The sequence below is a fragment of the Dendropsophus ebraccatus genome, chromosome 5 (genome assembly GCF_027789765.1).
Source record: "Dendropsophus ebraccatus isolate aDenEbr1 chromosome 5, aDenEbr1.pat, whole genome shotgun sequence".
Classification (NCBI taxonomy): Eukaryota; Metazoa; Chordata; class Amphibia; order Anura; family Hylidae; genus Dendropsophus; species Dendropsophus ebraccatus.
Genome location: NC_091458.1, coordinates 51,626,222 through 51,652,019, shown reverse-complemented (window position 1 = coordinate 51,652,019; position 25,798 = coordinate 51,626,222).

The following is a 25,798-nucleotide window of genomic DNA, read 5'->3' as shown; positions in this document are numbered from 1 at the left end:
TGAGCATGTTGGAGGTTCTCTCATCTATATGTCGAGGACTAAAGCTCGTATTACACGTAGTGATTATCGTTTAAGGATTCACTATAACAATCGATCATTAGTGAAAACTAGTGATTTTGTAGCGAACGATTCTCAAGTTATCACATTCACAGATTACTGTCATGAATGATCGTTTTCAAATCGTTTAATGCTCGCTTATCGCTCCTTAGGCCCCTCCACAACATTTTTTATCAGCGAACGACTTATTACACGAACAGATATGTGAATGATTGGCGACCTACCAATAATAATTTTTGAACATGTTGAAAAACAAAAAATGAACGATTTTTCATTCATTGTTTGATCGTTCGCCCCGGTATGGGATCCGGTTCGGATTTTCCCAAAAATCCGAGTCCGATCGGATTCAGATTTTTTGAAATCCACTCCGATTTTTTTTTCTTGCTTTCTAAAATGGCAGCCGCCATTCTAGAAAGCAGGAAGTGTTCCGGACGGGAAAAGCGCTTTCCCATGATGCCCGGAACACATCCAATCAGCAGGGATCTTGCACTAGCCCACCCCCTGTGTGACGTCGGTATTGCTTTAAAAGGAGCGGTCACATGACCGCACCACGCAGTGTGTAGAGAGAGAGGAAGAAAGCAAGCTGCTGTTGTGTACTACAGACTACTGAGAAGATATTGTGGGAAAGGAAAGGAAAGATTAGGAAAGCGGAGAGGAGAAACATCTAGTGATTGAGAGAGAAATATAGAGAGGGCGAAAGATAGATTAGGCATTGGACAGAAAAGGGTGCACGGAACCAAAACATGCAGTACAGATATACAAGTCCTATACTTCTGATAGTGTGTATATCACATCTGTCTTATCCTGAGAGACAAAAATACCTGGTTCAGGTGTATAGCATTGTATCTTAAAAAAAAGTGCTATATACCCAATTTCTATACTTGGACCCTTCTGATTGAAAGTGTGTATATCACATCCGTCTTATCATGAGAGACTAAAATACCTGGTTCAGGTGTATAGCATTATATCTTAAAAAAAGTGCTATATACCCAATTGCTGACTACTGTTGCTCCTGCCTGGCCTCTATGTTGGCTACTGCTGATCCTGCCTGCCTTCCATGTTGACTACTGTTGCTCCTGCCTGGCCTCCATGTTGGCTACTGCTGATCCTGCCTGCCCTCTATGTTGACTACTGTTGCTCCTGCCTGGCCTCCATGTTAGCTACTGCTGGTCCTGCTTGGCCTCCATGTTGGCTACTGCTGATCCTGCCTGCCCTCAATGTTGGCTACTGCTGATCTTGCCTGGCCTCCATGTTGGCTACTGCTGCTCCTGCCTGTCCTCCATGTTGACTACTGCTGCTCCTGTACTGGCTGCAAATGACTATTGCTGGACCTTCACTGGCCTCCAATGACTACTACTGCTCCTTCACTGCATTTGTGACCTTTTTCCTGCATAGACCCTGTATTGGTGAATTTCCTGCATAGACCCTGTAATGGTGAATATTGAAGTCTAAAAAAAAAAAACTGACTTTGAGATATCGAAAAGATAATGATACGGTTCAGGGAAGAAAAAGAGTGCTGCACCTCACACCTATGGCTGATACTAGTACCTCTCGGCTGCATAAAAAACATCAGAATTCTGTATGTGAATTGATCAAGCCACACTGCCCCATGTACCGCGTGCAGGTATCTGATACACATGGGTCCCTACACTAAGTCCACACTGTGCCAGTCAGCGACCATCACCCCCGCAGGCGTGCACAGTCAGGGAAGGGAGGCAATGGAACGGCCCTGCAACCCCCATGCCACAGGACCAGACCCAAAAATGCCACACCAAAACCCAGCCAGCACCACCGGCGGAGGAAGCTGCCCCCAAACAGCACAAGTCTGGATAAGGTATTGCAGTCACTATAGCTATCAAAGATAGAATGGGACAGACAGGAGGGATTAAAACCATGAGCACTCAGGTGTCTCCTGCTAATTGCGGTTATGTGGGTCTCACCAGGAAGAGTGCAAAACACGGAGAAAAGAAAGAAACAAAATACGGTTCAGGGAAGAAAAAGAGTGCTGCACCTCACACCTATGGCTGATACTAGTACCTAGGAAAAGATAATGATGTTACTGACATGTAGAGCCCTAAATTCAACCAAATACACTACCCCCGTATCATATAGATGCTTTAAACTATGAAATCCGAAGAAATCTGAAATTCGGTCGGACCGAACCTTTGAAAAGTTTGCTCATCTCTAGTTATTACACGGACAGATGGTCACTAATTTTGGTTATATATCAAATTTTTAAACGATAATCGCTCCATGTAATAGGGCCTTAAAGATAGTCCATGCCTGCCTTACTATGGCTTCCCACTAGGCTGATGATATCTCACCTACATAGAAATCTGTCGGGACATGTTGGTGCTACTGTGTTCTGTAGTCCACAAGCCCCTAATACTACAGTATACAAGGAGCCCAGGAGTGCAGAATCAGTTCATTGGTGCCGTGCCGACATTCTGGAAGGGGTAGTTGCATCCTTTTTGCCTCTGCCTTTGTTATCTTATCTTTTAACAGAGAAACAAAAGTATTTCTTTTTATAATATATTTTTTCATACGGGGATCATGAATTTTCTTTTATCTCATGGGGAAAAAAAGCATTTTACTAACAAAACTCCAAACCCATGTCGGCTCATAATTTAGGAAACTTTCATTCTTCACTCCTGCTGTGCAGTTATACTCCACAGCTCCCAGCCAGAAGATTTAATAGACGCTTCTCCACATGGAGATTATCAAAGTAGATTAAATAACCTGCAGCAGAAACAAAGGCAGTTTACTCTCAGACTCCAGGCTGACTGCCCACAAGGCTCTTGGGATCTTTTACATCACAATAAGCCACCATCCAGATCGTGCATTTCTTCAAGCAGACTTGCACCTGCAACTCTTATTTTATCTGTTACATAAATTCAACATGGAAGTTCGGAATATCATTGTAATTACAGACAGGTTTTTGGCAGAACAAATAATGAACAATATTTGCCCCAAGGTTTGATTTGTGTCTCTGGAATGTGAACCTTTGTAATCTAATGTGAAAAACATTGCACTGTCTGCAGTAAAATAAGATCAATGCCTTCTGCCAGTGTGATGAGACACCAGTCATTGCCAAGCACGGTTCTAGTGTGAGCTGGGGATATAGGATGTCCTCATTTCCTGATTTTACCTGAGATATTTTAGTAAACATTTCATAAGCATTGTAATTCTAGAAGAGTGATACATCTTATAAGAGCTCAGGTTGCAAGACATTCTAGAAACTCCAACCAATTAAGAAGGAGGACGTTATAATGGCCTGATAAGATGCAAACAATTAGTGTATGGTAGTTGTAAAACGTTCATCAAGCCAATCAGAGAATGACATTTATTAGATATTATTATGTCATCGGTTATATTTAGTATATGGAAATTATTATTGCAGTGAATGGACATATTTAAACTCCATATTTTTAGGTTCAATATTTTCTGCACCTTGATTTCTAAATATATACCCAGTGAGTTGAAAGTCTCAGAACATTCTTTAATTTAAAAAACAAAGGGGGAAATGACATATCAGTATAAACCAGCAAGTAATGTGTAATGAGGCCTATCCTTTAGGCTGTGTCTGGAACATAGCCACTATCTTAAAAGCCATCATATTAAATCAAGGGCAGATTTTTCCGATTGGAAGGTGGTGATGTAGAATATCAGAGAAGTCTGAGTCTGTAGAAGTGCTTTGTAGCGCGAAACAGTCTGTCACTTCTATCCTGCTGCCGTCTGCCCACACAATGTCTGCACCCTGTCTTCATATGTTTATGTGAATAAAGGAGTGTTCCTTTAGCTGAATGGTGAATGCAGCTACACTGTGCAGTTGTATAAGACGCAGTAACGGTATAGTGCCAATCTGCACCTGTGTCCCATCAGAGGAGACTGGAATTTTCTCATGAACCGATTACCAGAATCAGATTTGTAATATCTCTTCAAAAGTTCGAAAGTTATCATCAGTTTAAAAGTTATGAAACGTTTCGATCCAATCGTTGTGAATGTTTGATCACTTTTGAACCACAAAAGATTGCAAGTGGCAGCCTCAGAAATCTATGACAGCTCCCAGCTAAAGTGCATTTTAACTACTTTTTACTTCTGCGTGCAGGCATAAATTGTAAAAAATTAACCAAGTGCATTAGAACATCTCGCTTATAGAGATGTTCAACCCGATCAAGGTTCGAGTTTGTACAAACCTAAACCATTGTTTTTTTTAATCCCGATGTCTTCCCGATCTGTGGTGAAGATGGAGACAACCCGAGTCCCCCCTGGAAAACAGCCATACAGCCTCTGACCTACTGCTGCTTTTTTATTATTTAATTCTCTAATTTCATAAGTAAAAATCTCATCTCATCCTTTGAAAGGATTCTAGGACATTGTGCACACATGTAAATACAATTAACAACAGTAAATCCAGATATATCAGAACTAAATGTGCCACAAAATTACCTGTTTCACAATACCTGTGCCTCCGGATGATTTATCGCAGAATACTGTATGTGCCACATGATTGTAATTGTGCTACAATGTATTAATCTGTGTCATTGTGCAAAATAAGAATTTGTAATATTATTCTTCATTGTAAGGGTGTGTACACAAAACCTTTTTTAAGGCGAAAATATGGCCATTTTTTGATAATTACAGCAATAAATTAGGGTGAACTCCTCCATTACCTTGAACTCTCTACTTGACTTAAACTTTGTATATTTCACATGTATTCCACTGTGTTCCTGTTTTGCTGGCTTCTGATGACATTGCATTCCCCTGTTCAGCTCTGTGATTGGCTGATCAGGGAGTGGAGCATCATCAGGAACCAGCAGAATAGGAACAGAGATCCGAGTGAAACATAGCACAGCTCGTGCAGCAGGGGAGCAATACATACGTATACTGCCCTTTTTCTGCAATACATACGTATACTGCCCCCCAGGTCTGGGGCTTATTATGGTCTTCCGTGCTCCCCCCTGGCTATTAACCTAAGGAGATCCACACATTGACATCATTGGACTTTTTCTAACTTTTATATATCCAGCTGTGCTTCCAGGATGTAGAAAAAATGTTTTTATTCTGTGCATAGAGTCAAAGAGGCTTTCCTGAGCTCCTGAACTGCTGAGGGCTGTAGCGCCTCCTTACTCCCCCTCCTCCCATTCCTGACTCTGCTTGGGAGGGGGAGCAAGGAGGCATTCCAGCTTGCAGCACTTCAGGAGCTTGTTAAAGCCCCTTTGACACTTTGCCCCACGTTGTTTATACAGCTTTAGATGCCAAAAACAGTGTGTGAACTTGACCTAAGTGTAACCTTGAAAACTTCATATATCATATTCATTAAATATAAATAATATACTCTTCTATAGTACACTATAATATACACAAGGTGATTGTTAAACCACTGTAAATCTCTGCTTTTTAGTCCCAGGCCTGTCCCAGAACTAATAATATAAGAGTCTCATCATTGATAGAGCTGCAGTACTTCAAAGCCTTCCGTTGTTTGACGCATATTATGGTAGTTGTAGTTTGTTTTACTTAACTTTATATGGATCCATATTGTTTTATAGTCGGTTATAAAAGCATAAAACAAGAAAATATCTTTCATTTTGTAGATAAACAGTGTCTTCTGTAAAATATGCCTTTCAAGTCTCCATTATTACACGTCGTGAAATGATTGCCATGTCAACATGCCTCTAGGTTAGCAGCACATATTTCCAACCACAAACGTCTTTCATCTCGCTCAATTACTCTGTGGTTGGAAGATTCATTGTCATTAATGCCACACTTTATCTTTTTATAAATGTTCGCTATGATTGAATTAAGTTCATTGGCAGCTCAAGGACGGAGTTCTTTTTGCTAATGACTTAAGTAAAGGAGCCGCATTAAGGAGATGCAATATGATGAAATTAATAGATTTATAGCAAATGAGGATGTGTAAACCTGTAGCTGTCAACCCACATTAAAAGGTCAGTGTCGGATTAGAAAAACATGGCTGATTTTATTCTAAAAACAGCACCACACCTGTCCACAGGTTGTTTGTGGTATTGCAGCTCAGCCCCAGTCACATTAAGTTGAAATACCAAACATAGCCTATGAATAAGGGGCCTATTCCACGCAGCGATAATCGGCCGAATCGGCCCGATTCGGACGATTATCGCTCCGTGGAATAGAGAGAACGATCAGCCGATGATCGTGTCATCGGCTGATCGTTCATTTAGGTTCAAACCTAAAATCATCGGTTGCCACCCGCACATTGCTACATGGAATAGCGGGCGCGGCTATGATGATTTTACAAACATCATACTTTACTTGTCCAGGCTGCAGGTCTTCTCCTTCTCCCAGACCGGCAGCAGCTTTGGAGCAGCCTGTCTGAGCTGATATACCGCTCAGCCAATCACTGGCCTGGACCACCGCAGCCAGTGATTGGCTGAGCGGTCTGTCAGTTCAGACAGGCCGCTCCAAAGCTGCTGCGGCGCGGGACTGGGAGAAGGAGAAGACCTGCAGCCTGGACAAGTAAAGTATGAAACAAGGGCTGCAAGGACATTGGTAAGGATCGCTAAATGATTGTCGGGTCGTCGAATAGGCCCAGTAAACGAGCGCCGATCTAGCAGATCGGCGCTCGTTTACATCGTTGATCGGGCCCTCTTCAACGCTTTGAATACCACCATTAGTTGAAGATTTTTTTTTTTTTTTTCAAATGTACTTATGTTTAGAAACTTTACATATATCACAGAGACATGTCAAACGTTTTGATTTGTTGGGGTCTGACTGTGTTCAGACTGTGACAGGAGAACGAGCTGGGAGAGGCCCGTGCAGTGTGTTCCGAATGCCATTCAGGTCGTAATAACACAGAGCTGGGGGAGGAATGCACGGCAGCAGAGTTGTCTCCCCACTTGTTCTCCTGATTGGTCATGGTCTGAACACTCATATTTAAACTTTCTAAAGACAGCTACAAGTTAAGGCTATGTTCCCACACAGTATTTTTCAACCAAAACCAGGATTGAAAACACAGAAAGGCTATGTTTACACACTGTTAAGATTGAGTGCCAATTGTGCCAAAAGCGCTAATTGCCATTATCGTAAAACAACGGCCACTGTTTTGAAATACCGGCCATTATTTACCATTAAATGGCGGCCATCCACTCAATTTTAATAGTGTGTGAACAGAGCCTTTCTGTTTTCTCAATCCACTTCTGGTTTTGCAAAATACTGAGCAAAAATACTGCACAGCTCCTGCTGCTCCAGTTGCTTCTCAGTTTGTAATTCATCACCTGGAATTTGTAATAGCCTATGGCCTTTAACGGTCTATCACACAAAGTTATGAAGAAATATGTATCACCAGTAAACCCCCCCCCCCAATAAAACAATTGTGTGCAAGCATATGTGTGCATATATTTTCATAAAACTACGGACGTTGTTGCCAATTACAACAACGACCGTGATTAATACCACAATATACGTTATGTTGGCGCCTATGGAATCCTGTCAGGAATGTATACACATAGGGGGAGATTTATCAAAGGGTGTAAAATTTAGACTGGTGCAAACTGCTCACAGCAACCAATCACAGCTCAGATTTCCATTCACCAGAGCTGGAAGCTGAGCTGTGATTGGTTGCTGTGGCCAGTTTGCACCAGTCTAAATTTTACACCCTTTGATAAATCTCACTCATAGTATACACTTCGGCCAGGATCGCTAGTGGAGCCACGAGAAACTGACATGTCAGTTTTCTGCGGCCGCTATTTATTTGCAGAAAACCCTGTCAGTGCACACTATGAAGCGTGCGGCTTTGGTCTTACACTCCATTGTGTGCAGTGGGGAGTTCTGATGCGAGCGCGCACGGATGCGCCCGCATCGGAACTCAGCGATGCTAAAGATAATCCGGTCGGTACAGCAGTACCGGCTGGGATGATATTTTCTGAGACCGTCCGGGTCACGGAACAGCTGGTCTCTTACAAGGTGTAAACATAGCCTAAGGGTGGTATTAAACGGAACGATTATCATTCGAAAAATCGTTAAATCGTTCGGATTTGAACAATAATCGTTTAGTGTAATAGCAGACAACGATTAAACGATCAACAAGAAATCATTGGTCGTTTAATAGAGTTTGGACCTATTTTTATCGTTGATCATTTGCAAATCGTTCGCATGTAATAAGACGTTGTTTGGTCGTTCGCAGTAGTGGCGAACGCAGTAGCAACGACAGGATGAACGCAATAACGATCATAAGTAACGATCATCGTTCTGTGTAATTGGGTGGACAATTTCAGGTCATTCGCCATAACGGTCGTTTGAGTTCGTCTATCGTTAATCGTTGATCGTCTAAAAATCGTTTCGTGTAATAGTACCCTTATTCTGTATTTTCCATGCAGCTTATGTATGTTCATTATTTTCAGTGTCAGCCTTTCTTGAAAGCAGGTGGATCCTTTTTAGAGGACCCAACTATATTACCATAGCGCAACATAAACAAACAAGCAGTTGTCTGAGGCTATGTTCACACATAGCACTTAATTACCTTTAGCGCTACTTTTCCTGCAAATTACGCAACTTTCGGTAAAAATACCTATATCGTGATTTTGATAAAATTGTAAAATAGCGATAATTAAACGCTATGTGTGAACATAGCCTGAAACATGTATCCTCTATAGTGAATTGATGAACTAACCATCTCACTAATGTTCCAATGAACATTCGTTCTATTTTTTCCCCAACAAGCCGTGTCAGCAACATGTGTTTACATTGTGACGAATATCCAGTAGCAGCGGTTTATGCTTCGTTTACTGTTCTGGCAGTGTTAATATACTCTGAAAATATGTATGTTGTATCTATAGATGACAAATTCCACCTTCCAGCACGAATTAGAAATAATGGCAGTATACAAGCTGCGGCCTGGCTAACTTTACCTGTTTGTGGATAATAAACAAGCTACCCTACTTAGACTATAACACTACACCCCTAACGTTAGAACTAGTGACATTGAGAGCCCTGCAATATCAGACACACCTCTCTAAAACTGTACAGGCATAATTACAGGTAAACTCTGGACAAGTGCTGAAACTCACAATCCACCCTAATATTTTCTTTTCCGGAAATGCTATATGTAATATGATGTATTTACAGGAAATATAATAATAGGAATAAGATATAATAGGAATATGAAGCAGGCATCTGTCAACGACTGTAATTTAATTGATCTTATATCATCTCTGTGGCCTCAATGTAACCTTGTAAGCATATTTAACCATAACAAAATAAACCAATCCGATATAGCTGGAAAAACTTAAAAAAATTTCTTTGGCATTAGGGTCCAGAAAGCATGCAGGGCAAGAGGTTCAGAAATTCACTCAATACATAATTACTAATAAATGAAGGGTCATGTGCCAGGGGTTGTACCCCAATGCATTTTTTCCTCAGAGGTATAAGGGAAGAACCTAGCAAAAGATTTGAGGTTACGATACCTGGCAAATGTTCCCATCACTCATGATGGTTTAGCACATTTTAGTAGAATGATATTGCTTATTATGCATTGACTTTAAGTGAATTTCTCAGTCTGTGAAACATTAATGTGGTTTAATAAATTGTATCCTATCAATAAGAATAAGTGAGATATTGAGGTTGGCATTACTTCAAGCCATATACAAACATCTGAGGTATCTCAGGAAGCGCAAATCCATGCGCGAAACAGCTGTCTTTATCAGTGGTGGGGTGTTGGCGCCCTCGCTGTCCGCTTGTAGAACTATATGTACACAGAAGATAGAAAATAAACAACACAATTCTGCAATTGGGGAGGTCACCTACAAGTCTTCTTTTGTTTATACTTCTATCGCTAAGAATGTTGTAATGTTATCCCCACATATGTTTTTTTAAAGGAGAAGTCCGGCAAAACTTTTTATTAAAGTATTGTATTGCCCTCCAAAAGTTATACAAATTACCAATATACACTTATTACAGGAAATGTACATAAAGTGCTTTTTTCCCTGCACTTACTACTGCATCAAGGCTTCACTTCCTGGATAACATGGTGATGTCACGACCCAACTCCCAGAGCTGTGCGGGCTGTGGTTGCTGGAGAGGATGATGGCAGGGGGACACTGAGGGACACAGGGCACTGGAGGGACACTGAGCATCCCTCTGCCATCATCCTCTCCAGCAGCCACAGCCTGCACAGCTCTGGAAGTCGGGTCGTGACATCACCATTTTATCCAGGAAGTGAAGCCTTGATGCAGTAGTAAGTGCAGGGAAAAAACACTTTATGTTCATTTCCCCTTAATAAGTGTATATTGGTGATTTGTATAACTTTTGAGGGGCAATACAATACTTCAATAAAGGACTTCTCCTTTAAGGCATGTTGTTTTTGTTTTAAACTCTTGTATACCTCATATTGGGTTGTATCAAACTGTATAAAATTTTAAGTGGATGTATTTTCATAAAGCATTTCCATATTTTATGTTATGTGTGACATGGCATTTTTTGCTTCATTGCAGCTTACTCCTCCCCGTAGATAACACAGGAATAATTAGCCTTGCCAAATGTTTGTGTGTGTGTGTGTGTGTGTGTGTGTGTGTGTGTGTGTGTGTGCGCGCGCGTGGGGGTGGTTAGGAAAGTTAACTTTTTTTTCACCCACAGTTATTTAAGGTATATGCCCACCTTAACCTTCCTACGAATTTGTTTCACCCACAGGAAGTCTCACTCCCAATGCCACTTCAGAGAAACTTGTTGTCTGGGTTGACGAAGTGTAATAATCCTTCCATTCTTTTCCTATGGTATATTTTAGTCAACATTTCTTGGTTGCCCCAGGTCACTTAAAACCAATTGTCCATTCATACTATGAAGTAGGAACAACTCTTACAGGAACATCTGATCAGGTTGCAAAGGACCCCAGGTTCCAGGCAAACACTGGGCCAGAAAGTCAGGCTAATACTACTGTTGTGCCAGCTCTGTTTTCATAGTAAACATACAGTATATCTGGTCTAACCCTGTCAATTCCAGTAAAATACCAGTTGGTTCCAGCAAGAGAAGCAGCCATGGGTGTGGTACTTATTTCATAATTAGTTGCTGTGATACCATGGAACTAACAATAAACTATGTACTAAGTCAATGATATGTGAAAACTTATTTCTTAAGTACGGCACAGGTTATTATTTAGTGCTTCCACCTCATGTGTTAAGTTTGGTTGATTAATAGTGTAATGAGCTAAATTAGCCTGAACTCTAAGTTGTGTTCTCACGCTGCAGTTTAATGCTGTGTTTAGCTACAGTATAAACAGGCTTGGTACATGGAATCAATTATTGTAATACCCTCCATTTTTGCTCAAATGTGTTCTCTAAGAGTATGTTCACACTGAGCAATTTTTTTCTTCTTTTTATTCCCTTCCTGCCAGTTTAGTCTTGCAGGTTGATGGTCAGCCAACAAAACACAGTAATCACTGAACTCAAGGAGATCAGGGAAAAAATTCCAGTACTTTTGTGTTTTGTTGGTTGATTTGTCATTGCCCCAACTAGCCAAAATCCTGCTCCACACTGACGAGGGGCAAATACCCTGAAACAGCTGTCTGTGGATGGATGCCTGCCTTGGCAAGCCCTTGTCATGTCGCAATACTCGCACCTTGAGTTAGACTTTGACAGAAAGTTCCAATACTCGCAACCGAGTGGGACTTAAAGGGGTATTCCCCCCAAAATTATTTTTGCATTAATACGTTGCCTACCCGTAGCTTTCCATCTTTCCAATATAAAGTTATTATGGATTCTGCACAATTTTGCTGTTATCCAGCTGCATTCACCTCCATGGATTGCATAGAATCATCAGACCTCAGTCCACTCCCACACGCTCCCTGTTCCTGGCCCCCACCCTCCGAGACGGCATCACGTGTCCTCAGTCCCAGCACAGTGACTGAGAACACTGATGCGGTGGCTGCTGTTACAGAGGTAGACAGTGATCAGCGCAGATGTGACTGCATCCCTCTCTAACAGCAGCCACCCGGTCACCCCCAGCCCAGAGCTCACCCCCTGTGTCCAGAGCCTCCCGGCAGCACTCACCCCCAGCACACAGCCCCCCGCCCCACAACCAACCGCCCCCCCCATCACCCGTGGCATCCCTCACTCACCCGAGGCATAGCCGCTGCGCTCACCCGCGGCATCCCCCCCCCGCGGCAAGCTCCGCCCCCCGCGATCGCCCGCGACAAGCTCCGCCCCCGCGATCGCCCACGGCAAGCTCCGCCCCCCGCGATCGCCCGCGGCAAGCTCCGCCCCCATCGCCCGCAGCAAGCTACGCCCCCAAACATCCGCGGCTCTGCTACACTGTCCCCCCCAACTCAGCTCTGCTACGCCGTCCCACCCAACTCGGCTCTGCTACAATGTCACCCCCAACTCAACTCTGCTACACCGTCCCCCCAACTCAGCTCTGCCACACTGTCATCCCCAACTCAGCTCTGCTACAACGTCTCTTCCAACTCAGCTTTGCTACACCGACACCGCCATCTCAGCTTTGCTACACCGTCATCATCTCCTTCATTGTCTCAGCTCTGCTACTTCACCATCATCAGGCATAAGCATTGCATGATGAGAAATGTAGTTTCCTATCTTGGATATAGACCGGCTTTTAGAAAAACTTGTAACTCAGGAACGGCAGCAGCTAGAAAGATAGGAGACGGCTCAAAATACTCAGGGGGGCTTGATGAGTAAGGCCAGCTAGGTTGGGGAGCATTTCATTTTTTTAGCTCTTAAGGGGAGTACCCCTTTAAGGGGTCATCTATCAGGGTGGTGTGGTGCTCTCCCCATCATGGAGGCACCCCGTGGCAACAGGCTAGGGATATCTGTCTATCCCGTGTTTTGAGACTCGCAACAGAGGCTCCAATGACTCTTGTTTTGCATATTAAAATTTTGGGGGGCATCAGTGGAAAGTCTTGATTGAGTACTTCATTGGAGTTTTTTCAATGATCTCCTTGAGTTCAGGCTCCCTGGACTCTTGTTTTGCAGGTTGATGGTCAGGTTGTTCATACAAACAATCCAACGTATGTTAGATCACATTCTGACCAATATTATTCCTCTATGTATGTCCAGCTTTAGACAGGTCAGGAGACAGGTAGGATTACATGAGCTATTTAGACTATTTACTCTTTTATTGTGGTTGATTGTATTTATTTACCTTCAACCAATGATTTTTACTTTATTTGCAGTCTCCATTCTAGCAGTTGTGTGCCTCCCATCACCTTACATACATTTCTTGAATGGTTTCTGTTTACATGCACTGTTTATCTTCTTGAATTAAATGATTTAAGTCTATTGTCAAACTAAAAGTCCACTTTCTTTTACTGCTGACTTTAAACCATTAACCCCTGCCATACAAAGAAGGCTTGAAAATACAATTACAATTCATGACAAGGGTCCTACTAGACAGCCCAATGATAGCCCGAGCAATAATGTAAGTGAGCACCGAACTAAGGTCCATATAACACGATCTGCTAGATCAGCACTCGTTTACTGGGCTATTACACGGCTCGTTAATCGTTTAGGAAGGGCGGCACAGACATCAATAGTGGTGTCCGTGCAACCCGTAAACTGTATACACTAATGGTGTTCTTCTGCCCTGTGCTCGCTTCCCAGAGCTGCCACTGAGCGGCCTGCCAGTTCAGAGACCGCTTTGAAGCTACAGCGGCGGGAAGCAAGCAGACGGCAGAAGAACTCCAGGAGCGTGAAAAGGTATTGTATATAAAATGTATGAACCACTATTACACGAAGTGATGCATGGTCGTCGGCCGACAATTTTAGGTGAGGACCAAAAGGCAGGATCAGCCAATGATCTATTGCATAGAACAATAATCAATTTATCGCTCCATGTAATAGGGCCCTAAGTCTTCTCCTAAATCTTCTGACTTTCAGTGCTCCGAAAGTGCTCTGTCAGTATGCAAAGAAAGCTCAGCAAATTTTAACATGCCCCTTTTAACAATAACCCCTTTGTCCTGGCTGGGGTTTACCTCGCCACACCAAACATTTCTGTGTATGGGGGGCACGGGACAGGTAACTGTTGCCTGTACGATCAATTGAAGGGGAGGGCCTCGTAACATTTTGACAGTAGTGTGTTTTTTTCTCATTGACTTAGATCTGACAACAGCTCCTCTCTTCTTCTCAGTCTACTACCTGCATTAGTGATCCTATTCCTATCCACCTCATCCAGTCCCTCTCCTCGGTTGTCAGTACTCGCCTAAGATATTTAACCTGCATCACCTGCCGAACGGACCCCAGGACAGATCTTGGATTAAAAGCAGCTAGAGAACGGTGGTCCCGGCTTTCTACTCTCCCACCCAGCCAATCAGTATGTTGCCCAACCGTAGCTACTGATTGGCTGAGCAGGAAGCCAGGACCCCATGCAGCAAGCCGGATTGAAGACAGGTAATGTATACAGCGGCAGCTGGTTAAGGGGGCGGGTGATTTACATACTCGCAGCGGTCTGCAAGATCTACTGAGAATATGTATTCACAAGGAACTGCCAGGACTTTAGATCGTAGCTGATCTCGCTGCAAAACTCGCAGCGAGATCTCCGCTGCAATCCGTCCTGTTTGAAGCTGCCCTAAAGAGGTTGTCCAACCATTTTTTCTTACTGGAATAGAGATTCATTTGTAATATGTCCCTTTCCCCTAGGCTGGGTTCACTGCGTATTTGCAATCCGTTTTTTGCAAAAAAACAGATGAAAAAAACTGATGCATTTGTGTGCATCCGTTTTTATTCGTTTTTCCATTTACTTCCATTGTAAAAAAAAAACGGATCAAAACGGATCTGTTTTTTTTTTTTTGACGGACAGAAAAACGTAGCTGACACTACTTTTGTGTCCGTTAAAAAAAACGGATCCGTTTTTTTTTTACAATGGAAGTCAATGGAAAAAAGGATCAAAACGGATGCAAAAAACAGATAGAAAAAACGGATTGCAAAAACGCAGTGTGAACCCAGCCTTAGTTGTTTCATCCACCTTTTTCTCCCCTTCTGTGCCCCTGGGCATCATCATCTGTGGCTGCTTTTTGGATTTGTGTTTGTTTATTTACATAAAGGACTTTGAGGTCACAGGGGTCAGCAAGGTGTGGTGGGTGTGGTTGCATGTGGATGTGGTTTTAGTGGGGCGGGGCTTAAATGAGCCAGGATTCTGTTACACCTCAAAGAATGGTGACTGACATGAGGTGAAGTGGCCTCTCTCCTGCTCATCATGAGCATCTGCTATACATTACTTTAGTAAGAAGCTGTAGCTTAGGGGAATACATTTGTTTGTGAGCTTCAGTATTTCCCGATCTTGGAAATGAATTAGACTGCATAAAAAAAATTTCGCCCGTCAATTAACAATGCATTTTTCTAAATTGTCTATAAGATACATTGTTCCAGGGAAGGATTATTCCCTTTTATAATAATATAATGAAGCAGATGCGGTGGAATGGCGGGAGTTGCCAGCACCCAGCTTTCACATCATATCGGTCCCATTATCTGTCTCCTATTCCTTTGTGTATATTTTTGGGTGGCAGACATGACAGCTTTTAGGGAAGTACATAAACATGTTGCTTCATTATCGCCCACAGGCCAATTATCTACTTACACACAGATTAGTGCAACCTTCCCATGGCTGGCAGCTCGCTGGCCCTGGAGGATTGCCTTGGACAGCAAGCTACTGAATGTTAAGAGCGGGAGGGAATCTAGTGCAACCATATCAGCCTTGTAATCATTTGTAGAACAAACTATCATATTAGTATTGCTATTAATCTTTAGTGTTTTTTGGATTGCACTGTGGCACATTACTAATTCATTCTGATAGTATCTTGTTTTAATGAAGCGATGGCATTATGAATTGTAGTCTCTTAACTCTTGCATTGGCAGATGGCAGTGCCCGATGTAAGCCTCTGCTAGCTGAACAATTCACTGCCGCTTTGTTTCATGTACAATGATTTTTATTTTGCCTACACAGGTTATTGTTTGTTGTTTTTTATTTTTTTTTAATACCAGAAATAAATACTTTCTACTACTGCCTATAAGCAAGCATAATGCTGGCAATTTGTACACCCATATAATGGCAGCATATTCCAGTCAACTATTGGTCTAATTTATATCTGTAATCATAGTCAAAGCTAGGAGGTATAGATCGGATGAGATCTTTGCCAGAGCTAGTCTAGTTTGTAGACCCCATTTTCCGCAGAGGCTTAAAATTTAACTTTTATTTGTTAATATTAAAATGCAACAACTAGAAAATGTAACAAAAAGTGCACGTGAAATATCACCTTATGATGTGCTGTCGGTCTCAATCACAAAAGCTCTGTTACACTGCATGAGCCATGCTGATTTGTATATCAAGAGCTATCTGCCCAATCGGGCTTAGGGGCTGTTCACACAGAGTAAAATCGGCGTAATTCTGCGGCGGAGTTCTGCATATCAATTCTTTGAGAGGAAAGTGGCTGAAGCGGAGGCGCGCGAGCCCTCCAATTGAAACAGACAGCAGGTGGGATTCCGACGATTTTACTGGTTCTTACTTTGGAGGAGGCCGAGTCTACAGCAACTTCCACAGGGGTGTTCTGTATAGATGGAGACTTGCTTGGAACTGATAAATGTTCCATCAGGGGCTATTTAATTTAAGAGACTGCAGTGTTGGATAAAGATCCAGACACCTTCACTGTAACTTCCTGCAGGTCCTCGCTAGCTGCGATCGGAGTCAGTACCGCTGCTACATGCTAAGCTGTACACTGTCTGTGAAGGAGCGATTTTGTATACGCTCACTAACTGCCCGTCCCAGATTCTTGCTATTAGCAATGTCTACTGACTCACGATTGCAAAAGTCTGTACTATGATAATTTTAAAACTCCATGTCTAAAGGCCCTATTACACGAAACAATTACTGTCCGTATTTAGCCGTTATGGCCGTTAAATGTCCCCTGTAATAGAAGGTAACGATCAGCCAACATGAACGACCGCTACTATCCTCTATGGGCTGCCCGGACTATGTAGCAATCATTCGGGCAGCCCCCCGCAGCTCCCTGCGGCCCCCCCCCCAGCACTTACCCACTCGGGGAACAAGTAGGGTCTGTTCCTACAGTTTTCATATTGAACAATGTGTATATATTTTCCCCGGAAAGCAATGTTTCTAGAAGAACCTAGAAGATGTCCATCTACTCTGCCCTTGTATTGTCTTATATAATAGATATGTGTTTATCCCAGGCAGGTTTACATTCACTTTCTGTGGATTAACCAACCACATCTGCTGGAAGTTTGACACTACATTTACATCCATTAAATGTAAATCGATTGCACAATTTGTTTTTTAAAATGAAATCAAAGGTACCATAATAGATGTCTGTATCTGCCACGGTATGGTTCTGTACAGCTCGTTGCTTGTACTCGGCTATCATGTGTCTAAGTGCATAGTTCATAAATCTAATACCACATGTTGCTCCCTGTTAATGTATTTATTGTAGGGAGAACGCAATAAAAGGAGGGCCGGAGCGGAGCCACAGGCGTACGTGCAGGCCCGCATGACTGGGTTTGTAGGCGGTCCTGCACGTAGGCCGTAAAGGGGGAGGAGTGACGTAGGCGGCGTAAGCGTGGGCGGGCGGCATTCGGCGCCAGGACAGCGAGCAGTCCCACCCTCGCTCCCTGTAAGTGGTGATCCCTTCCTCTCTTTTTGGTTGGCGAGGGGTGTGCGTAGCGGGTCTGTGGGATGGGCCTCTGCAGTCTGGGTAGTGGCGGGGTTTAGGGTTGTCATTGCAGCCTTGGCGGGGGAGGTCCTTGGGGTTGGAAGTCAAATTGGTGGGGGGACGGGGGGATCATCGTGGGGTATGACCCTCCTCCTCAATAGTTGTAATTAGTTCTGGTGGTCTGGCGCAAATTTTGGGCTCTCACTGGGGTGTAGCACCAGAGAGCAATAGGTGGCATGACAGCCACAGGTGGTGGATGGTGTCTCCGAGTTGGGCGGGGCAACTGGAGGCAATAACAAGAGAAAACTACCACGGTTAGTTAAGTGGGCGTCAGACCTTGTGTAGCTTCAAGGACCTCCTCTAAGAGTTTTAGGAGTTAATTATTGTTTTATTGCAATTTTATTCTATTAATTGTTGTTAATTGTTAATAAATACTGGCTGCTGTGGCCATAAATTTTCCAAACGCCGACTCTGTGTTTATTTACTAAGGGGGGATTCAAGGGGTGGAGGGGAAAAGGGGGGGGGGTAGCGAAAAAGGGTGTGTGTAAGGGGATACAAGTCTTTGGTGGGGTGGTGTCCGGGCTGACCGGGCTCTACAATACCAAAGTCAAGGTCAGCCCAGATGTTGTTTATGAACACTTCTATAGCTGAAGAAGTGTTGGAAATACTCTAGTCCAGTACCGCCCTTTTCTTCTGGCGCAGAATACCCTTGGGAAGAGACTGGCACACCAATAATAATAAATCATCCGCTGTGTTTCCAAACCTACACCCCAGAATTAGAAGTACCAGCTACTAGTATGCCAATCATGGCTAAATATTGCTTCATTTCCTGCATTGTATGAAAGAAGGCACTAAAAGTCGTGTATTCTTAGCTTACTATGCAGTTTTATTAAGCTTTGTTGAAGAGATTTAGTTCAATGGTCAGTGTGTATGTTACATAGTTGCAGCACACACAGCACAGAGCCGTACAGACGTGTATACCTGCATTGTCTGCTTCTGCATTACATGATGCAACCTGTAGAGGTCCCCTGCATACAACTGTTACTTCCCAGCGTTATATTGCTGCACCAAGAATAACAGATTCATCTGATGGTAAATTGTCTCCATGTCGATTTCTCATAAGTATTGTAAAAAAGATTGAGGGTGTGATAACACATTCAGGTTTTTAATTGCAATAACTGAACTCCAAGCCAGGAATGGATTACAAAAGAGGAGAAGTCTCAGTATTTCCTTTATACATATCCTTAGTTTATGAATCGTTCTCGTATTTGTGTTCGATAATTGCAATAAAAACCTGAACATGTGAACACACCCTTATTGCATTTTTAAGTCTATTAGTGAAGTTGGCAATACAAAGCCAGGAATAGATTTGGAAAGAGGGAAGGTCTTTTCTTTATACTTGTCTTCTGGTTATCATCTGTTCTTGGCTTTGTATTCAATATTCGCAATAAAAAACCTGATTGTGTGAATACACCTTAACATGGGTAGCCACCTTTCTCTGCACTTCCCACCTGAATGCAATGCTGTTGCTGGGTTTGGCCAGCAGTATAAGCAGTATGGGGGGGCCTTCCGACTCTCAGAGCTAAGGGTCGATGTGATAGATTTGACCTGTTCTTGGAGGCATAGGCCAACACAAGAACAGTCTGGCTGCAATGGGTAAAGCCCTTTATGGGTATGTTAACTTACCATGGATTGTATCTAGATTTACTCATGGATTGTGCACCACCTGTAAATCTAATTAGCTCCGTTGCAGTTTAGCTAAAGATTTTTTTATGCCAATTTCCCCCAAAGTGTTTAGATAATGGAAGCGGGAAGGGCTTCATGCCTGTTACCCTCTCCTTTCATGTGTCAGTAATTGGAAAATAGAGGCCCAAATATTAAAGCGTACCTGTCATTAGAAAAAACTTTTGACACGTCAGAAGTTTTGATCAGTCGCAGTCTGAATGTTCAGACCATGAACGATCAGGAGAACAAGCTGGGAGAAGTCTGTGAGCAGTGCGTTCTCTCCCAGCTCTGTATTATGTGACCTGGACTCCCAGTGCCATCCAGGTGGCACTGAGGAGAGGAAGATGTCAGTGTAGTCGTCTTCCCACTCGTTCTGATAAGTTCTGTTCTAAACACTTAGACTCTAACCAATCAAAACTCTTGGCATGTCTCTGTGATACTGTATGTCAAAGTTGTTTTCTAATGACATGTACACTATAACATGCTAAGAAAGTATAAAAAGTCTAAGATCACAAATAAGTTATGTGATTTTTCAAGAGAAACATTTCTCAGGTAAATATTCATACATTAGTTATTTGTATGACTCTGATGTTAAAAAAGCCGTACATGTGACAAAAGAAAAGAGTAACGTTTACAATGCAATAATCCTGAAGAGAGATGACACACGTGAAAAGTTAAGATGACGCATAAACTGCAGACAGACACAGGTTACAAATGATACAGCATACAACTATATAATCCACCATTACTTCTATAATCTCAGGCACAAGTGTCTGCAATTTCTGGATGATGTGTGAAGAATAGTTACCGCCTTGATGACTGCCTCTCTTCCTTGCACATCTTACCTGCTCTGTATAGTTCTTTAAGAATGTAGATGTTAGACTGATGTGAAACACTGAGAAGGATGTATTGTGTTTGTGTTCATTACAGACAATGCATATGATAGAGAATATTACATGGTGGAAACAAAATGTGGAGGACACATCAGTGCTATAAATAAGATGTTCAGAGCAAACATGGTAAAAGAAGGGTTAAGTATGATATTAAAGAAAATACTGGAGGGAGTGAAAAATTCACATGCTACAAAGAATCAATGGTAAAGGGATCTCAAAGTCAGAATTTAAAGGAGAACTCTGGTATTGTATTCCCCCCCAAAACTTATACAAATCATCAATATACACTTATTACGGGAAATGCTTATAAAGCACTTTTTTCCCTGCACTTACTACTGCATCAAGGCTTCACTTCCTGGATAACATAGTGATGTCACGACCCGACTCCCAGAGCTGTGCGGGCTGTGGCTGCTGAAGAGGATGAGAGGACACTGAGGGACACAGGGCACTGGAGGGACACTGAGCATCCCCCTGCCATCATCATCTCCAGCAGCCACAGCCCGCACAGCTCTGGGAGTTGGGTCGTGACATCACTATGTTATCCAGGAAGTGACATCACCATGTTATCCAGGAAGTGAAGCCTTGATGCAGTAGTAAGTGCAGGGAAAAAAAGCACTTTATAAGCATTTCCTGTAATAAGTGTATATTGGTGATCTGTATAAGTTTTGGGGGGTAATACAATACTTTAATAAAAATTTTCACCGGAGGTGAAGATAAGGGAGCAGAAAAAATTGGCATGACGGTTTTTCGTACCATGGAATATAACATAAAAAAAAAGTTGGTTATTTAAATGGATATTCCCATCTCAAACAATTTCACACATAAATGTCTGATGCCATAAATGTCTGATAGACGCAGGTCCCTCCTCTGGCACTTACAGGGTTCCATTGGCCTTGTCCAGTCTGGTTCCAATGGCTAGAAGTGTTAAGTTATGACCACATTGTATAGGTAAGATAAATGTTCCATCAACTTTGCTGTCCTTTTAACATTTTTACAGTTTTTCTTTCACTGGGTACTTTCTGTGTTTGCACAGAGACTGGATGGGTGACTGACAGAGAAGAGTAAACCAGTCAAAATGTAAAGTTTAGATTTGTGCTGAACTAAACTTTAACTAACCACATTAAAACGGCTAAATGCCTGCAGGAGTTTAGCTGTTTTAATGCTGTTTCTAGAGGCCGCTCCTTATACTTACATGTACGCGCTCCCTCAGGGTCCTTCTTCTTCAGTACCATCCCAGCATCTTCTACTGTGAAGGCCCATTCACAGGCTAATTAGGACAGGATATCACTGTGGCCTGTGATTGGCTGGGCGCGCTGTCTCTCTTGTCTCACAGACTGACTGGGACAGGACAGCACCAAAACCTGTGATTGACTAAGTGCGCTGTCAAGAGACAAGAGAGACAGTCAGCTCAGCCAATCACAGGCCATGGTACTGTACTGTCCTAGTCAGCAGGGCGGGACCAAAGAGCCACCAGGAGACACCAGGGAACCGCGGACAGGTGAGAATATGTTTATTTTTTGTATACATGAGCAGCACCATTTTCTCGAACCCCTCCAAACTCTACACAAACTCTTTTTGCAAATTTGGAACAAATGACTGATTTATGCCATTATTACATTGTACATGAAAATGGTTGCGACACTGGACAAAAATTATACTATTTTTTGTCGTTTTCATCCTTATACAGTATATTGTAGCCTATACCAAGTGCTTAAAAATCAAAAGATACGTGTTATCTCAAGGAGACAATGCAGCAATAATGGTTTCATAGACATAGTACCAACTACACAATAGCTGTTCTTATTGTCTGCTCTCTGTGCAGTTTTACAAGAGCCATAAAAAGGGAACAATGGTCAAAACTGATACACAGAGGGGTGGTGACCTGAGGGGTGGTATATGACACAGGAGTTAAAGAGTACTCTAGAGAAAAAAAAATTAAATCGACTCGTGTCAGAAAGTCATGCAGATTTGTAAATTACTTTAAAAAAAAAAAACTTAAGTCTTCCAGTAACTATCAGCTGCTGTATGCTCTACAGGAAGTGAATTTCCTCTCTAGTCTGACATAGTGCTCTCTGCTGCCACTCCTGTCTGTGTCAGGAACTGTACAGAGCAGAATCATATCCTTATAGAAAACCTTTTCTGCTCTTGACAGTTCCTGTCACAAAGAGAGGTGGCAGCAGAGAGCAGTGTGTCAGACTGGAAAGAATACACCACTTCCTGCAGGACATGCAGCAGCTGATACAGTCTCTGTATAACTTTCTGACACCAGTTGATTTAAAAACGTTTTTTATTCTCTGTAGCACCAATGATAAAAAAAAAAACATGTCATATACCACCTCTAAAGGCCCTGTACTAAGCATAACCCAGCATGAAAGCATTCTCCACAGTGTTCATTTAATTTTTTCCTTTAACTTTCCCTTTTTTTTGGTATTGACCCCATACCATAAATTTGAATTACTTGGGCTTCCCCACTGCTGTAACCTGTTATATATGGCAAAGCATGTATTTATGCAAGCAAAAGGCTACTGTATTTACTGGTGATAAGCACGCCATAGAATACAATCCTATTTATTCAGATTATAATAAATTATTTAAGAAAAGCAGAAGTTTCTAGAAATTCCAATGCAGTAATTGTGAATAATTAAATGTTAATGACTATTGCTGTCCCAAATAGGATTATAACTCTCGTCCTATGTGTAAACAGAGCAGTTATTGCTAATGGAGCTTCAGGTTCGGCAATCAACCTTCATTTCACTAATTTAGATGTAATAGGAATTAAAAGACTCAACCACTTATTTAAATCAGCATCTTCTGTTATACCTAACACAAACGTAACCCTTGGAACATTTACCTCTCTGTTCCTGTATATAAGAAAAAGTGAGGATCTGGTGAGTATTCCCAGTTTACAGTATACTTTATGTCGGCATTCTAATTCTGAGGCTAAAAGTTGATGTATATTGAATTATGCCTTAGAGCACATGAAAAACTCTGCATCATTACCTCTGAAAATGTAACACAGGAGCCATTGGGCTGGCTGTTACCGTCTGTCACAACACGCTGTACTATACAGTCAGCAATCATCCTAATGGAGCGTAGCTCTGACATTCTCCCACTAGGTCGCTTTGCAAATAAATATGTTCTTTTAGGGCTTTGCTACTAAATAGGTCATTCTTAAGAACATGTTTCCTGGCATTCATAGAAATGGTCTCGGGAGTTTTATACCAGGTAGTTTTTCATAGGCAGATGTTTTCTAGGATTTCTTTGCCCTGAGATGGTTTACATTTGTCTTTTTAGAAATAGTGCTTCATTGTTAAAGAAATCAGTTTGCTCTGTACCTGGTATGGAGCTCTCGACTTCCCTACACAGGTGCAATGGGTACACTTAGCAGTTTTCATACTTTATTTCATATCATACGTCATGGTTCTTGTTCCAGTAAAAAGTCATCTTATATCAACTGCGGATTGTGCTACCTCGGCAGGGTTTCATGGGCGCAGCACCACTTAGCCCCGCCCACCTCACCACCGTAGGTCCTGCCCCCAGTGACCCCCAGTGGCCTCATAGGCTGCCCTATAGGGGGTGGGGCCTAGACTTTTAGGCCAGACTGTTCCAATTGCCGTCGAGGGGGCAGAGTCTGTGCACAGATGACACCACAGATGGGCAGGGTCTATGGTGGTGATGTGCTTGTGGCTTCACAGGCGCAGCACTACTTAGCCCCGCCCAGGTAGCAAAATTCGTAGATGATAACAGATCACTCTTTACTGGAACAAGCACCATGACGTATGACTTGTGTAGAGAAGTCATAAAGCAAAAAGGGGGTGACAGTGTCACTTTAACGCCTGACTAAATCATAGTGCCGTTAACCTCTTAAGGACATAGGACGTACCGGTACGTCCTATGTCCTCACTTGCACTTCAAAGCGGGGCCGCGCGGCGGCCCCGCTTTGAAGTGCCGCGATCCCGGGTGCCGCGTGTAGCCCGGGACCGCCGCTATTAGCGGGCACAGTCTGATCGCCGTGCCCGCTAATTAGCTAATCGGAGGCAGCTGTCAAAGTTGACAGCTGCCTCCGATTACCGGAGGCAACGTTTCCCTGGTGTCTAGGGGGGGAGATCGCTCCTCCGGGACCTTGTCCCGGAGGAGCGATCTCCGTTACTGATGCCGGCCGGGGACGCGTCCAAGATGGCGCCGTCCTCGGCTCGGCACTCGTTTACTTCCGGCTGCAGCAGCCGAAAGCAAACGAGTGCCGATCTCATGGATCTCTGCAGCATATCTATGCTGCAGAGATCTCAATGAGAGATCACAGTGTATATACTAGAAGTCCCCCATGGGGGCTTCTAGTATATGTGTGAAAAAAAAAAAAAAAAGTGTTGTTAATAGTAAAAAGCCCCCTCCCCTAATAAAAGTCTGAATCACCCCCCTTTTCCCAGGTTTTAAATAAAAGTAAACAAATAAATAAATAAATAAACATGTTTGCTATCGCCGCGTGCGTAATCGCCCGAACTATTAATTAATCACATTCCTGATCTCGTACGGTAAACGGCGTCAGCGCAAAAAAATCCCAAAGTGCAAAATTGCGCATTTTTGGTCGCATCAAATCCAGAAAAAATGTAATAAAAAGCGATCAAAAAGACGTATATGGGCAATCAAGGTACCGATAGAAAGATCACATCATGGCGCAAAAAATGACACCTCGCACAGCCCCATAGACCAAAGGATAAAAGCGCTATAAGCCTGGGAATGGAGCGATTTTAAGGAACGTATATTGGTTAACAACGGTTTGAATTTTTTACAGGCCATCAGATACAATATAAGTTATACATGTTATATATCGTTTTAATCGTAACGACTTGAGGAACATGCATAACAAGTCAGTTTTACCCCAGGGCGAATGGCGTAAAAACACATTTCCCCCAAATAAAAGAAATGCGTTTTTTTTTTCAATTTCACCACACTTCGAATTTTTTTCTGGTTTCGCAGTGTACTTTATGCAAAAATTCAGCCTGTAATTGCAAAGTACAATTAGTGACGCAAAAAATAAGGGGTCATGTGGGTTTCTAGGTGGAAAAATGCAAGTGCTATGACCTTTTAAACACAAGGAGGAAAAACCGAAAACGTAAAAACGAAAATGGGCCATGTCCTTAAAGGGTTAAGGGGGTACAGAAAAGACTCACAATTTGGGCCCCCTCTGTACTGTGCAGCTCCCAACTGCTGTGGAAATAGGGATCCCTGGTGATCTAGTGGCAGATCTTTTCTCAATAACATGCCAATTAGAGGAGATGGAAGGAGAAGCATGGCTGGGCAGTCTACAAGTTGGCCACAGAATTCTGATGCAATGGGTCCTGTATCAGGGATTTAGTAGTGTGAGCTAGGTAGGTACAGTACAGAGTTATGTAAAAGAGAAGTCAAACAAGCCAGGTAACTTGCTAAAGTTCAGTATACAAGCAGCAATCACAGAATACAAACAGGCCGGGCCAGAAGAGAAGGCCTA